General features: G+C 42.1%; 1 protein-coding gene across 1 annotated transcript in view; it reads right to left on the minus strand.

Annotated features, from left to right (window-relative positions):
* Positions 1 to 7458, minus strand: part of OSBPL6 (oxysterol binding protein like 6) — a 206852-nt gene extending 199394 nt beyond the window's left edge. The window contains exon 1 of the mRNA XM_017868256.1: positions 7266 to 7458. The gene's annotated coding sequence lies outside the window, so the exon portion shown is untranslated. The remainder of the gene's footprint in view (positions 1 to 7265) is intronic.
* Positions 7459 to 7540: the final 82 nt, after the last annotated feature.

Raw genomic sequence — 7540 nt, forward strand, 5'->3', positions numbered from 1 at the left:
ATCTGGAATTCCTAAAGCATTTCTGGAAGTCCTAAAGAAAATCTGTTTTAGAAAGAAAATTTCAAGGAATTATAGAAAATAGCATTAAAATCAAGGAACACCCCTGTACAACACTCCATCACCATCCTCAAAAAGAGATTACTAATTTCTTATAATAGTAATCATCTATGCCAGCAGAGGAAAAAGGAAGAAAGTTACATCATGATTTGTGGGCAGTTTTTAGAAGTGTCTGAAGAACCAGGCACAGAGGCTTACACTTGTAATGCCAGCACTTTGGGAGGCCAAGACAGGAGGATCACTTGAGGTCAGGAGTTCAAGACCAGTCTGGCCAAAAAGGTGAAACCCCGTCTTTATTAAAAATATAAAAATTAGCCAGGTATGGTGACACACACCTGTAGTCCCAGCTACTGGAGAGGCTGAGGCAGAAGAATCACTTGAACCCGGGAGGCGCAGGTTGCAGTGAGCTGAGATTGTGCCACCGCACTCGGGCCTGGGTGACAGAGAGAGACTCCATCTCAAAAAAAAAAAAAGTGTCTGAAGAAACAGAACCTTGCTTGCATTTAATTCATACGTTATTGATTTGCATATAAATGTCAGATGGCCCATTTCAAAACAAAAGAGCAACCAAAAGCTCCAGCACCTCCAACTTAAAGAAATGTGCTTTAATCTTTGTATATTTTATTGCTGGCTTTGAAAAATGTAATCCCTAAACCTCATTATTTCACAAAATTTGGCCAGCTCACAAAGAATAATTAGGCATTATTCTCGAAGAATTTTTTAAAAATATTTCCTACACAGAGAAATAATTGTCAGTTAGCTACCCAATAATGGACATTTTGGGACTCGAAGTGCAGCACCGCCTTATCCAAATATGTGTTTTCCTTCAAAGTTTAAAGGGAAAAAGCTTAAAGTTTTTTTCTCCAGTGTTCCGAAAGATTAGAATGTAAACACAACCCAAACAGACTATAATTAGCATTTCAAATGGCAAACAATGTACAGTGTAATTTTATACGAATCAATTAACAAAAATTGTATATTTAACAACACTTACTGAATGTCCACTATGTACAAGGCTATGTGATGTGAGAGTTAAGAAGATGAATACATAGAGTTTTCTAGGTCTATGAAAAGCCCCTTAATAGCATTAGTTTTGGGGATTTAACAAATGAAAAAAAAAAAAAAAAAAAAACAACCCTTAATGGTTATCCTGCAGAGGCTCCCCATGACATTTGAGCAGTCACTTACAGGCAGCTAAAGGTTGAAGACTCAATATCTCAGAGAGCCAGGCAACCACAGGATTTGGCCCCGAACCTAAGCAATAAAATCAGTCAGCCTTCTAGAAAGACCCAGAAAAACACTTAGCAGTAAATACCCAAGCATTCCCTCAGAAGCAAATTAACAGAAATATTAAGTGTGTAGAAAGAGTAATGGTAGGGGTTTAAGGGGGAACAGAAGAGGACAGAAAATAATGTGAAATTTTATTTGTTGAAAGCAGAATTTCACAGTATAATCAAAATTTAAAACGCTTCCTTTGGATACTGACACAGGAAAGCTCTCATCTGATTTAAGAAAATTGAATTTTATGTGTATGTTTCTTTTAATCACCCATAGGGATTAATAATTTTGGTCATATTTTACTATCTGCCAGATAGTATTTATGCACTGAACATGGCAAAGCCTGAGTGAAGAATCCAGAACATCCGATGGATATATGATGCATCTAATTTCCTCTCAGAATATAACAAATGTACAAACTGTCATATCTAATAGTCACTAAACACCAACAATATACCCAAGGCCAACTGAGTTAGACAAAGCTGAATTTGAAAGAAATGTTCTATTTGAATGTTTATTACTTGAAAAACTGAGATCCAATTAAATTATCCTTGGTCATTTTAGCTATTGTACGTTCGGGGGTACTATTTCTGTAACAACAACTCCCTAACATTGCTGGCAATATGTGGTGAGTTTTTACTCTGGGCCAGAAGTTCACAGAATACTTGACACAACTGGAGAGTTAAGCCCTAATAATATGTCCATATTACAGATAGCATGTCCACATTACAGATAGTACATCCACATTACAGACAAGGAAACCACCTCCGGCAGATTACTTAACCTCTTTGTGCTGCAGTTCTCTTATTTATTTATTTATTTATTTATTTATTTATTTATTTATTTTTGAGATGGAGTCTCACTGTCACCTAACCTGGAGTGCAGTGGTACAATCTCAGCTCACTGCAACCTCTGCCTCCTGGGTTCAAGCGATTCTCCTGCCTCAGCCTCCTGAGTAGCTGGGACTATAGGTACATGCCACCACTCCCAGCTAATTTTAGTATTTTTAGTAGAGACTGGGTTTCACCATGTTGGCCAGGCTGGTCTCGAACACCTGACCTCAAGTGATCCACGCGCCTTGGCCTCCCAAAGTGCTGGGACTACAGGCATGAGCCACTGCGCCCAGCCTCAAAGTTCTTTTTAAAAGGTATAAGTTCAATAAGAAAGAAGCAAAGACTAACATGAATGACACTTGTAACATCTCCAAAAACCTGAAAAATCTAACCAACTACTTAAAATCCGTTCATTCATTCCAAAAATATTTATTCAACACCCACCATGTGCTAGGTCCAGAGAATCCAGCACTAGCTAAGCTAGACATTATCAATGAGGAGCATGTTCTCACTTATTTGTGGGAGCTAAAAATTAAAACAATTGAACTCATAGAGATAGAAAGTAGAAGGATGGTTACCAGATGCTGGGAAGAGTAGTGGAGAAGTTAGGGGAGAAGTGGTTGGCTAATGGGTACAAAAAAATAGAAACAATGAATAAGTGAGCTGGGAGTGGTGGCTCATGCTTGTAATCCTAACACTTTGGGAGGCCGAGGCAGAAGGATCCCCTGAGCCCAGGAGGAGTTCAAGACCAGACTAGGCAATATAGGGCGACCCTGTCCCTTAAAAAAAAAAAAAGGAAAAAAGAAACAATGAATAAGATCTAGTATTTGATAGCACAACAGGTGACTATAGTCAATAATAATTTAATTGTACATTTAAAAATAACTCAAAGAGTATAATTGGATTGTTTGTAACACAAAGGATAAATGCTGGAGATAATGGATACCCCATTTGCCCTGATGTGATTATTACACATTGTATGCCTGTATCAAAATATCTCACATACCCCATAAACACATACACCTATTATGTATCCAAAAAAAAAATAAAAATTAAAAACAACCTCTACATATAAAGCAGACACCATAATGCACATTTTCAAACATGAGCTTGGATATCTATTATCACATACTTGAGATGTTTAAACCTTACTAAAAGCTCCCACAGCAACTCCACTATTTTCTTTAAAAAAAAAAAAATGTGGCTGGGCACAGTGGCTCAGCCCTGTAATCCCAACACTTTGGGAGGCCGAGGTGGGCAGATCACGAGGTCAGGGGCTCAAGACCAGCCTGACCAATATGGTAAAACCCCATCTCTACTAAAAGTACAAAAATTAGTCGGCGTGATGGCACGCACCTGTAGTCCCATCTACTAGGGAGGCTGAGGCAAGAGCATTGCTTGAACCCAGGAGGTTGCAGTAAGCCAAAATTGCGCCACTGCATTCCAGCCTGGGTGACAGAGCGAGATTCTGTCTCAAAATAAATAAATAAATAAATAAAATTGATACTACACATCAAGATTCTTCATATTTCTTTTCATTATAGTCAAATACCTTTGACTCTCCTCTTCTTCTTTTCTAGGACGGTCGTTTTAGTTTTTAAACCAATCCATTTCATTTTCTCCAAACTTGAGAACTCCCATCTCAATCAGCAGCCCCTCCTAACGAGAAGCCTTGGATGTCTCCTGGTAGCCCCCACCTATCTGTTCCCTAAACTTACTGTATAAATGCTTTGAGTGGTTCACTGTTGGAAAATCTCTCATGGCTCCCTCAACTTCTGTTCAAATCATTTTCTAAGTCCACAACAGCCTTCTTCTGAGCATGACCACTTCCTGCTCAACCTTTTTGCAAATTTCTTCCATGAACTCTGGGAAACTCATGCCTATGCACAGGGACTGCGTCTTCATCTTTCAACTAATATCTTGTAGGCCTATTGTCTTGTGACAACTCTATTGTCCTTATTTTCTTTTTCCTTAGAGCCTTAAAATATAATCACTGGTCCATGCATGATCCTCTTTCCTTTTTTTTAATACAGCATCTGCCCCCATCCAAAGTTTCAATTACCCATGGTCAATGAGGTTCTGAGAATAGGTGAATACAGTGTAATAAGATAATTTGAAAGAGAGAGAAACCATATTTACATAACTTTTTATTACAGTATAGTGTTAAAAATTGTTCTGTTTATTATGATTGTTGTTGATCTCTTACTGTACCTAATTTATAAATTAAATTTTATCATAGGTATGTACATATGGAAAAGAAGAATATACATAGGGTTTGGCACCATCAGAGGTATCAGGCATCTACTGGGGGACTTGGAACATACTCACTTTGCACAATGATCACCTAGGAACTCACCACAAAACTGAAGGACTAGGTCATTATCAATAACTAACATCCGTGTGTGTTCCTCCCCACATGCTACCCTCTAGTCCATATAAAAGATAACTGCCATCCTAAGTTTTATGTTCATCATTCTCTTGCTTTCTAAAAAGATGTGTATTTCAACAGACACATATGCAAAACAGAAGTCCATGTTTGTATTTAGTGTTTGTATTTGATTGTTTCCCTGGCTTATGTAAATTAGTACAACCATTTGGGAATATAATTTGGCAATACTTAAGTTGAATATTCACATAACCTACAAACCAGCAATTTTATTCCTTGGTATTAACCCAAGAGAAACACTGGCACGTGTGTCCAGGAAACATGAATAATCAGAGCAACACTGCAATATCTCAAAAAATAACAAAATTAAAAAAAAAAATGGTCACTGAAAAGAGAAGAGAGAAACATACTGCGTTATAAGACACGTAATGGATTATTTTACTGCAGTGAAAGTCAGTGAACTACAACTACATACAGTATGCATGAATCTAGAGATATAATATTGAGTGAGAAAAAAAAAAGTTCCAGAAGTCAATGGATAGTATGAGACCCTTTTTCCCCCAAGATTTAAAGTTTTAAACAAGTATCATAATTATGACCTAATCTTTGCAGCAAAACAACAAAATCCTTCTTTTGAGAATGTATGCCTTATCTTTCAAAACTATATTATCTTCTCTCTACTCCAACAGTTTCATGAGTAAAGTCACAAGAACTTTTATCTCCTTATGCAGTGTACCTAATCCAGTATCTGTGGTGATACTAAGACCTCCAACCACAAAGATTTCATCTTGGAAGGACTTTATTTTTCTCCTTTAAGTAAAGTTAACTTAACGTTAGAGCAATGTAGGGATAAGAAAACTTACATATGTGATTCTTGTAAAAGTCCAGCAGAACTACCTCATACTAAAGCCAAGAGTCACCTGACAAGTCATAGTAATCTGAAACTGAGGTATCGCCAAAGGTAATCCATCCACTGAATGTATAATGGCGTTATCAACATTGAATCCAAAAATGAGCAAAACCAGGATTTTTAGGCTTTCTAAAGCCTGAACTTTTAATTTCAAAATATTTCCTTTTACCTTAAGAAAATTATTTTTTAGGGAAAAAATATATGAACTCCAACTGCAAAAGAATAATAAGAATAAAATCTACCAATCAGGGCCTTTCCCACAGAGGGCTATGCATATTCTCTGTAAGTGATTATTGCTGAATTACACTGCAGCTTCCCTTCGACCTTGGGAACCCTGATCACTCTCAGAGTTACTGCGAGGTCTTCTGTTTCATTTATTATTAGTCTTTGTCTCTGCAATGCTGTAGCATGTGATAGAAATATCAACGTTGTGAGCTTGCAGTACCCAAAACTGTAGAAATGTTTCCAAAAAATGAAGCGGGGGTTGGGGGGGGGATGAAAGAAGGAAAAGGAACAAAAACAAAACGAGGAAAACAAAGTTAATGGTATTAAGATGGGAAATTTCTCATTTTTACCTTGTGAAGACTACATTTCCTAATCAGCTTAGTGATATATAACCATTAGTATGCAATTTTTAAATTTAAGAAAAGATGTCCAAGAAAATTATTTAGAAAAAAAAATCACAACTGAATATAATAGACAATTGGTCAAACTTAGCCCAGCAATTTAAAAATGAAAGTTCCTATGGAAAAAACCTTACAGGATTTTGTGTCCAGAAGAGAGAAATAATCTGGCAACCCAGTGGGTTCACTTAGTTTCGTGTCATTTGCTTCATGTCCATTATGTAATGCTTCCCCTAGCTTTAGGTCTCTAGGTTTAAGCAACCGTTTAGGTATATCACAGAATTGTCACAAAATCAGTATCTGGTTATAACTTTCAACAACAGCTTAAAAGGTGCCTTGCAGATGTGTCTATATGCAGCAGAAGCTTTGGGGAGAAAATCTGCTAGTGTCATTACTTCTCCAGGCTTCCTCCCCAGGTCTCCCATTCCCTCCTCCCCCAGCATCCCCGGCGACACGATCTGCGGGCAGCTCCCGGCTTGATGCAGGGGAAGCACGTCTTGACTGCAATGCAAACCCTGTCCCGGTCTGAACCAGGGAAGGCAGACTTGGCCCTGGCCGGGGGTGTGGACGAAGGCTGCAGGGAGGGATGCAGGGGCGCCAGCAGCGGGTGGGCAGTGGTGCCCCGCGAGGGCAGTCCGCAGTGCACGCGCACAATAAAACCCAATGCACAACTTCCCCAGCCGCTCCTCTCGGCTTCCCCGATTCCCTGAAAGGTGCGGCGTAGGCGTTAGCTCGCGCGGGCGCGGGCGCTCTCACCCGCGCGGGTTCGGTTTTCCGCTGACAATTACATCAGTCCTTCTCCCTACCCCTGCTTCAATCCCCAGGCAGCCTGCAGGGAGCAGGGGCGCCGGCCCGCGCGAGGGAACGCGAGCGCGAGTGGCAGGCAGCCGGAATTCCCTGGCAACGAGGGGGAGGGAGGGGGACCGCGCTACAGACGCCCCCTCCCATCCCGGCCGCGGGAATGGGCTGCCACCGCCGCCCCGACTTCCCTGTAGCCCGGGCTATCGGCCGGCGGCGCCCCCGGGGGACGGCGATGCCCTGGGGGCCCGAAGCTGCGGCTGCCCACCCACGCGTCCCTCGGGGTCCTCGGCCAGCCGGAGGCGCACAATGCCCCCGGGCCGCGATGCGGGCACCGTGGCGCCCGCCCCGGGCAATCCCTTTGCAGCTAGGACACCTACCTGGAGGGCGAGCGGTGGTGCCGCGGGTTCTGCCGCGGCTGCGCGGCTGCGGCGGGAGGCAGGAGGCGGAGAGCGGGCCCCGGCAGGCTGACCGGAGCGCGGGCTAGCAGAGGAGAGGAGGAGGCACAGGCGCCGCCTGCACTGAGCGGCGATCTCTAGCACCGACAGCGGCGGCGGCGACCGTGCTGCGCCTCCAGTGGTCCGCGGCGCCGCAGCCCCTCCTCTCCCACGGGCGGGGCGCGCTGGCGGGGCGGCGCTCCCGGCTCCCCGCCCCC

This window comes from Rhinopithecus bieti, unplaced genomic scaffold (assembly GCF_001698545.2).
Source record: "Rhinopithecus bieti isolate Rb0 unplaced genomic scaffold, ASM169854v2 scaffold_3062, whole genome shotgun sequence".
NCBI classification, from domain to species: Eukaryota; Metazoa; Chordata; class Mammalia; order Primates; family Cercopithecidae; genus Rhinopithecus; species Rhinopithecus bieti.